Source organism: Octodon degus, unplaced genomic scaffold (genome assembly GCF_000260255.1).
Source record: "Octodon degus isolate 3935 unplaced genomic scaffold, OctDeg1.0 scaffold00094, whole genome shotgun sequence".
Lineage (NCBI taxonomy): Eukaryota > Metazoa > Chordata > Mammalia > Rodentia > Octodontidae > Octodon > Octodon degus.
In genome coordinates, this window is record NW_004524670.1 from 3057870 (window position 1) to 3067095 (window position 9226).

The following is a 9226-nucleotide window of genomic DNA, read 5'->3' on the forward strand; positions in this document are numbered from 1 at the left end:
TTCCACACTTTCTTTTTTGTATTTAGGACAGGGTGTACAGGGTATACAGGGTCTCACTGCATAGATGGGACTCATAGTGATCCACCTGTTAACAGCCTCCCAACAGCTGGGATTACAGGTGGGTACCACCACGCCCAGTTTCAAAGCTGTCTCAGTGTGCCTGGGGGTGGAGCTCCACCCTATCTTTTTTTTTTTTTTTTTGGTGGAACCAGGGATTGAAACACCCTATCTTATAAGTACTTTTCTCTAACACATTTAAAAGTAGTAAATAGCATATCATGTAAGCTATTTTTAATTGTTCAGGTAATGGTTCTTATTCAGTTTTTTAATTTATTTTCAAATCATTTTAAACATTCAGAAAAATTTCAAGGACCATAAGCATCATCTCACATCCTGATTCTGAAATTGCTAGCATTTTGTTCTCTTTCTTCCACATACCACTGTCAGAAACATTAACCTACTGCCTGGTCACTATTCTGTATCTCCATAAATATCTCCTTAGTCCTCTCAGAAAGGAAATCAACATACAGTAGTCTCTCACTATTTCATGGTTCAACTTTTGTGGACTCACTATTTAGCAGGTTTTCAAAACCTATTAATCTAAATTATTTATCACAGATTTTTTGTTATAGGATTCAGCAGTACCATACAATATACGTATGTTGCTAAAATTGCATAGGTTTACAAGTTTAGAAAATGGTTATGAACATTAAAAGTGTTTTTCTAAGTGTGGGAAAGGATTACAAAGCCTTACAATACACATAATTACAAAAATAAATATAATATCACTATTTTGCTGATTTTCACTTATCGTAGTGGTGTCTGTAACTCAACCTCTGTGATAGGTGAGGGACCAATGCAATAATAGCACATTGCCATTCTGATCAAAGAATTCAACTCAGAAATACTAGTTGCTAGCCATGTGGATTTGTTTGTTTGTTTGTTTGTTTGTTTGTTTGTTTCAGCATTTCTGGTCCAGGAATCAATTCTGCATCATGCATTGAGTTAGGCTGCCATGTCTCCTTAGCTTCTTTCAGTCTTTAGCAGGTCTTCACTCTTTTCTTGTCTTTATAGTGCATTCAGTTGTAGAAAGTACAAGGGTTCCCTTGTGTAAGATGACCACCATCTAGGCACCAACTGATATTTCCAGGCTGTATTCTGAGCTTGAATAAAATTGAACAATATACTCTTCTCAGATATCACATGGAAAGACAAACTATGTTTGCCCATCCCCTTCCTGGTTATGTTAACCTTGATCATTTGGTCAAGTTATTGGCTGCCAGATTTTTCTACTATAGTAACCACGTTTCCATGTCTTAATTATTTTATGAGATGACACAGTAAAACTACTCTAATAGCCCTTTCATAATAAAAATTCAGCCATGGCATCAACTGGTAACTCCAAAATTATCATCACCACTATACTGGTTAAAGAACAAAAAAAAAAAAAAAAAAAAAAAAAAAAAAAAAAAAAACAACAACAACAAAAAACTGCATGTGGGTGTTTCTATTTTTCCCAGATTAGACTAGAGCAACATCTTTTAAAATAGTTCTTCTGTTCTTTCAGCATGTTTTTATCTTCCTTGACCATTGCCTTATTTGGGACACAAGATCCTCCATGTCCACATTTCATGATCCAGCACTAGAACACTAGAACCCACTGCTTGTCTAAAGAGCCCAGCCAGATTATTTTTAGTGGTGGGTAGCACTTTGAAACAAGGACCACTGCTCAGCGTGGTGGCAGGGCCTGTAATCCTAGCACTCTGGGAGGCTGAGCATGCAGACAGAGAGTACCTCTTGTCATTGGTACTCCTTGGGCATCATTGTTTACAGGGCTTCTCAGAATAGGGTGAGGGAAAATAGTCTATTAATGAATCCAGTTTTACTTATGAATTTGAACTGAAAAGCATCTGGTCCCTACCTCCAATCCTAATTAAATACCTCAAGGGTATTTTTATTTTCCTGTGTTTTTTAATCTCTTCTTGGCACACATTATTCTCAATATATTTGCTTGTTTATTTCCTGCCACCCTGCTGATCTCTTCTTAGATATGCAGCCTCTCTTGACTCTACCATCGCTCCCACCTTCACAGTCAGCTCTGTTATGATTGCCTTGTCTAATAGCATGCTGTTACCTCCCCTGCCACACACAGAGCCATCCTCTCGCCACCCCACTACTGCTTTCTCCACCATTAAGCACGCTGTCACCTCTGTGCATTCCAGCGTCTCACTCCTTTCAGAGATTTGACAGTTGCTATATTTTAATCTTGGTGGCAAAGAATGCCGGCTGACTGTGAAGAAGAGCCTTGCGCTGTGAGTAGCTCCAGAGCACATCGCAGTAGCTTGAGAAATTAAAGATGATGAAAACAGCTACAGTTCAGGTGAAGCAAGAAATGCTAGGACGTTGGGTTTTTAGCCCTACCATCTCCAAAGTTACCAATTATCTTCTGTTATTCTCCCACGTGCACACTTTAGTGATTGCCTGTCAACAGCACTGAATGTTGCTAACTAGCTTCTTGGGAAACCCCTCCTTAGCCTCCTCTGGCACTACTTTTAAAAAACAAAGGAAGCTCAAGTTTTCCCCAAACAGTACCACATGGTGGGAAAGGTGACAGCATGCTGCGGATGATAAAGTGATTCACATCAATTAACAGGGTTACATCCAAAGATGCAAGAACCTGGAAACAAAAAAATGAATAAAAGAAATCAAATACTTTAAAACACTTCTTGATTGATTTAAAGAAATATTGTCCATATGATGGGATTTATGTCCATTTAATTTGATATTTTTTGCATCCTTACCTTTCAAACTGTCATATATGCAGTACGTTTTATATAAATAAGCCATTTTTTAGCCTTCTCTTGAATCAAGTTTGATCATCTCTGCCTTCTGTGAAGATATTTAGTCAGTTTGTATTTCACCTGGTTATCACTTCATTACATCAAGCCTGCCGTCGTGGAGCAGCATTTGTGTTGGCCCCTGTGCTTATTCCTTTTCCCTTTTCTTCAGTTCTTAAAGTAAATACGGTGAGTGTGTTTTCAAATTACATTTTATCTCCTCTCAACTTTGGAAGTAGGCTACTTTGTGTGGTTTGTTAGTGTTTGCTCACCAGATTATAAAACACATTTGCAAGCTATACCCATTGTCTTTGAACAATTCTACTCATTCAAAACCTACACAAAAACTTTATGAAAGTCTAATGTTCAATATAATCCTCATACTCTTTGGTATAATGCTGTCATAGTTTTGGTTCTCCATGCTTATGAACTCCATGCTATATATTCCTAAATACTTAACAGTCCTTTGAAAAGACTAAACATAAAAAGATCATACACATGGGCTTTTCTAATAATCTGTAGACTTCGTATCACGTTTAACTTTCTGGGTAGTCTTCATTATTCATTAACTTTCTGCTGAGACATTTTCTTTTAGTTTAAGAAATTTTTTACTGTATTTTGTAGCATGTCTTTTGGATGGAAAGTCAGTTTTTATTAGTCCAGAAGGATTTTTGTTTCATCTTTAGTTGTGAAGAAGATTCCGTATGATAAGGAATTCTAGATACATACAGCTTTTTGTGTTTTGTACCTTTTGTGCTGTATTGCAGATTTCCTACTCGGAGGTTGTTCTATTATTTTCTGCCTCCTATCTGTTCTGAGAAGAATTCAGCCATACGTCATATTGTTGTTTCATGTGTGTGTGCCACTCTGTCTATTCTGACTACTTTCAAAATTGTGTCTTTATCTTCATTGATAGCAGTTTTTCTCTGATCTCCTCTGGTTGCTTTGTATTTATCTCAGTTATGGTTCTCTATTAATCTTGGATCTCTACCTGACATACTTAATTAATAGTAATTTTCAGCCACTAGGTACTGCATTCAAATATTTTGTGGCCATTCTTTCTCTTTTCTCCTTCTAGGATTGTCAATGTATGCATAATAGCTTGTTTCCTTCTTTTTAATGTTTTTGGTACAGGGTCTCACTACACTGCTCAGACTTGTAGTGATCCTCCAGTTTTCAGGCCCCCGGCACTGGGATCACAGTTGTGTGCCACATACTCAGTCTATCAGCTTGTTTCATATTATCTTTCCAGGTCCCCAGTTCCTGTGCAGTCATTCACCTATTTCTTTCTTTGTGTTTTAGCTTCTGTCATTTCCCCTGACCCATGTGCAAGTTCACTGATTGTTTCTTCTGCTCTACTGAGAAATGCACCAAAACTTCATCCTTCCTATATTTCTTCTACCTAGCATTTGTCTCTTATGATTTCTGTCTCTTTGTTATTTGTACTGTTTCTACTATATCTTTTACTGTATTTATCATGGAATAAAATTCTTACCTGATAATTTTAATATGTGGGCTCTCTCTGAGGCTATCTTTTAATAAAGCATAGTATTTCTTCATTCTTAGATTGATGGTAATTTTTTTATATTCAGTATCAAAATTCTGTGTGATATAACACTGAAGGTTAAGTAAGTTATATTTATTACCATAGATAAGCGTGATTCTATTAAGATGCAAATGTATGTTTATTTGTTGGGGAAATGTTGATTTAGTCTGCTTCATACAGAACTATGATTGCACTTTGTGGTAGTTTCCATTAAATTCAGTTTAATACAAATGTAAACAATTGATGACAGAATAATTTTTCCCAGGGCTGGGGTGATGGCTCAGTGGAAGAAGTGCTTCCCTGGCAAGTGCAAGGGCCTGAGTTCAATCCTCGGTTCTGCAAAAAAAAAAAAAAAAAAAAGAATAATTTTTCCCAACTAGACAAGACTTGACTGCTGGATGCTTACAGGTTTATCATTTCTCTTATCCTTCTTTCAGAATTCTCCAGATCAGCTTGCACCAGATGGGGATCCCCATTGTCTGGACTCCCCCATCCTGTGTCTGACTCCCTACCCACAATGATCCTAGTAATAGACAGTGTAAGATAAGCAAATGCCTAGAGGATCTCTCCGAACTCTCTGATCCTACTCTTGGACTTCATCTGGCTTCTGTTAATTTGCTATTTATGCTGTAATGAATTGCCACACATTTGATGGTGTAAACAATATAGTTTTACTACTACATGATTCTAGAGGTCAAAATCTAAAATAGATCTCAAGGAACTAAAATAAACAAACCAGCTTTTTGAGGGACTAACAGAGAATCTGTTTCTTTTTTTGGCTCCTTGTTCATAGTCCTCTTCTTTCTTCAAATCTAGCAATTTCCTTAAGCCAAACCTTTGGTAGGCTCATCTTTTTTTCAAACTCTGACATCCCTGCTTTCTTTTTCCACTTATAAAGATTCTTATGAAGAGGTGGATCATACCCATATAATCTAGAGTAATATTCCCATTTTTATATCCCTATCTTAATCACATTTGGAAAGGTTCCTTTTGCTACTTAATGTTATGTAGTCACAGGTTTTGAAGTAGAGGACTTATTTGTGCCTGAGAATTCATTATTCTGCCAGTAGTGAGGGCTCTATCCTATCACTTCAGAGGGCCTTCTTTTGCCCTTGCTCTACAAGCCACAGCACCCTAGCTGCACCCCTTTCAGGGTGAGATGGACATTGCCTGAGGGCCTTCAGACCTCACGGCTCTACTTGGATTTCAGCAAATCCCATGTACCTGTGTCTCAGAGCTCTTCTTTCCAGCTGCACATGGCCATGGCTTCACACCCAGAACGATGAGATAGAGAAAGCTTATTCTACTCTTCACCATTCTCCGTGCAGGCCTCCCCTAACAAAAAAAAATGTCTTCCTGCCCCTCCCTGTGGAGCCTCTGTGTTAGGTGATCTGTTTAATCTCATCACTTTACTCTCTCTCAAACCCAGAACGGCCCTGAGTTCTGATAATTCAGCTCCAACTTCAGGCCATCTGGCACACATGTGCCATACACAGTCTCTCAGTTCTCTTTCCTCTAGTTTGTCACATGTACCTGGTCAAGGCCCACCAGAAAGAGTCGTGAGTGTGTGCAGCTTCTCCTTGCACTGAGGCAGGACTCTCAGACTTGCCAGCACACACAAACTCTTTCAAAAAGTCTATCTTTTATTCCCTTACTTCAACAAGTGTGCCAAACTTCTCCTCTTCTCACCTCACCAATGACAAATTCCATATGAATCTATTTTTCAGGGTTTTTTTTTTTTTGCTTTTTTTTTGAGATAAGATCTTGTTTAGTTGTACAAGCTAATCCTGAGCTCACTTATATAGCCCACACTGTCCTTCAATTCACTGCTATCCTTCTGCCTCAGTTTCCTGAATGTTGCGACTACAGGTGTGCACCATCATGCCTGGCTATTATTTTTGAAGAGTTGTTTGTTTTCTTCTGAATTGCAGTTTATTAGATTTCTTTGTGAGCTCCGTTCTCTGATGAAATTTTTAAAACTCTAACTTTGCAGGTTTTCTGGGTGCATGTCATCAATAGAGTGGACTTAATGTTCTGCTGTGTGTATGAATATTCTGGATAACAGCAGGATTTGTATGTCTTAAATGGAATATTGAAAAGCATGAACATCTAATTTATGAGTTGCAAATGAATCTTATCTTGGATTATTTTAAACCCTTCTACTGAACTCATCTGAATTGACTCAATTAACACCAAGATTTGATCCAGTATTTTAACTTCCTAAATCATTGTTGAATTATGGGAAAAAAGGTGAAGGAAACATGAAAAATACTACATTTATATAATATTGATTGTGCTCATGCCCTGAATAACATCTTAAACATCAAAAGAAAGTGTTGGCTTTCCTCACGTTTTGGGGTGTTCTTGATTAGCAATTCAAAATAGAAAGACCAGCAATTTTTAGAGCTTCTAAGAGGAATTGATTACAGATTTTTAGTCAGTGAACAAATTTTCCTAAAACAAAAAGAGGAAGAACTTTGAAAGCTCCTGTAAAAGCATCGCTTAGTGACAGAAACCTTCTTTAAAGTCAAAGATTTTGCAGGAAATGGATATAATACCTTGATCAAGATAGCCACACTGTTCAGAAATGTGTGTTTTGTTGTATCTGCTAAGAAAGTATTCTTGGTAGGCAGACTTCTATTGTAAATAAAATGACGTGACAGTCCTAAGACCACTGTCATAGAAATCTCACACTGTCTGAAAGTGGAAATAATTTTAGAAAGTGAATTGCCACAAAACTATGGCTAGACCATACCACAGAGAAGCTATAGTACTGACAGCATGATGAGATGGAGCAATGAAAATGACTGATCTGGAGCCTCGCGGGCCTCAGACACTATTTGTAGCATCAAAACAGCAACTGCTTTGGGACACGAGGCTGGTTGCTAAGCAGCAACTAAATGAGTGGCCAAAAATGTGGAGCCACTATGAGACCACGAACTGTGGCTCACAGGAGAAAGAAAAATCTTCCCTTGTTTCAAGGATGTGAGGGGTTTTCACAAACAATTGCAAATAAAAACTACCACTTTGGGGAGAAGGAAGCTAAATTGGGAGCAAATGAAGTGGCACTGCTACTTGAAAACCTCTCTTAGTCTAGGAGATCTATAGAAATCCTCCTGTCCTTCCTATTTTAATCCTCTCTGAGGTGATAAGGAGAGGGTAGTACTGACTACTTTTAAAAAATAGTCCAAAAAAAGAAAGAAAGAAAGAAAGAAAGAAAGAAAGAAAGAAAGAAAGAAAGAAAGAAAAGAGAAAAGAAAAGAAAAGAAAAGAAAAGAAAAGAAAAGAAAAGAAAAGAAAAGAAAAGAAAATAGTCCAAGGCAAAAAAACCCTTAGTGAAGTCCCAGCTCAGACTGGAGTATGGGGGGTGACACTCAAATGACTTAAATCAAATCCATTGTGCTTACAGCTTCAGAGGAGTGATGGTAGTTAAAAGTCTCCCTTTCTAGAAAAACTCCTGGAGATGACACACAGTCCTAACAGGACATTAATTCTACTAATGTGCTATTAAGGTGGCAGATGCTCACAAATAATATAGTCATGACAAATCAATGAATCAGCTCTAGGATACTACAAGTTGTATTATGTCTCAGGCTGGCCAAGGGAAAGTCCTAGTAATAATATGGCTCCACAGTGAAGACCAAGAGAATGGAATGTGATCCCAGGTACAGATGAGGCTATCTCTTAGGAGAAATGTTAAACAGCATTTGATTACATAAAAATTTTAAATGATGTTCATGGGGCAGAAACCCAAATGTTGGTGAGGCTGTGTTTATAGAAAAGATGGATACAACTTGACATATTTCACTTAATGAAAATTGAACTCAGTGATGGGTTAATTACATCTTCCTTAGGAAAAGGAGAGAAAAATGCAAAATGTAATCAGAGATAAACTCCAGCACACATGCTTCTCAGTCACATCTCTCAGGGCAGAGAACTCAGAGTTCAAGTGTGTGTGTGGCGTGTCCTCAAGGGTATATCTTCCAAGCATGCAAGAGTGAAGAGGTTTATCTTGCCTGAGATGCAGTAGCTGATAGAGCTGAGCCTTAACTGAAACACCTATGTGAGTAAGCTGAAAATTTTGTTGATGCAGATGCTGGGTACAGTATGTTATTCTCTCCCATAATGCAGAGGTCACTATCTTGTGACCTGTAAGAGTATCACGCTGCCAAGAGACTGTGGTAGGTACAAGGATCCCAAATTCCTACCTAAACTTAAAAAACACACTTATAATTTTAGCTTTGTTGTGTTTCTTTTTTTAACAAAACATTTCAACATTGATGATTGTTTAACTCCTGCCAGGGAGTCACCGCTGTAGTTAGAGACTTTGGAACGCTAGCACCAGGCCACTTCATTTCCCAAGGTAACCTAGGACTCAAGTTTCCTGGATTTGCACTGAGGATGGAAATGGAGCCACGAATAGGCACAGATAGGACTCTAACCTCTCTCCTCTTGCTATGGAGTTCGTGCAAAAGTATTACATTGCTGGGTGCTGAGTTACAAAATTTATAAGTTATGTAATGACCACTAAACCTTCAATATTGATCCTGATTTATTATGTTTACCAACTATGTTTTTGTGGAGAAGCTTAATATTAAGACTTGATGATGACAAATTTAAAATAAATAATGGATAAGAAAATAGAACACAGAGGTACAAAGTTCCTCTAAAAGACTGGATTTGTTCAAAAAGGACACTGCTCTGATCTAATGTATCAGAGGAATGAAATTTCACCTGCCATAGGTGTCAACATATTTATGAATACAGAGTCAGCTTCTCCAGATGCTACGTTCAGCAGGTGCATCCAAAGGCTGCAGGTTTTCCTCACTGTTGCCTGAGCAGA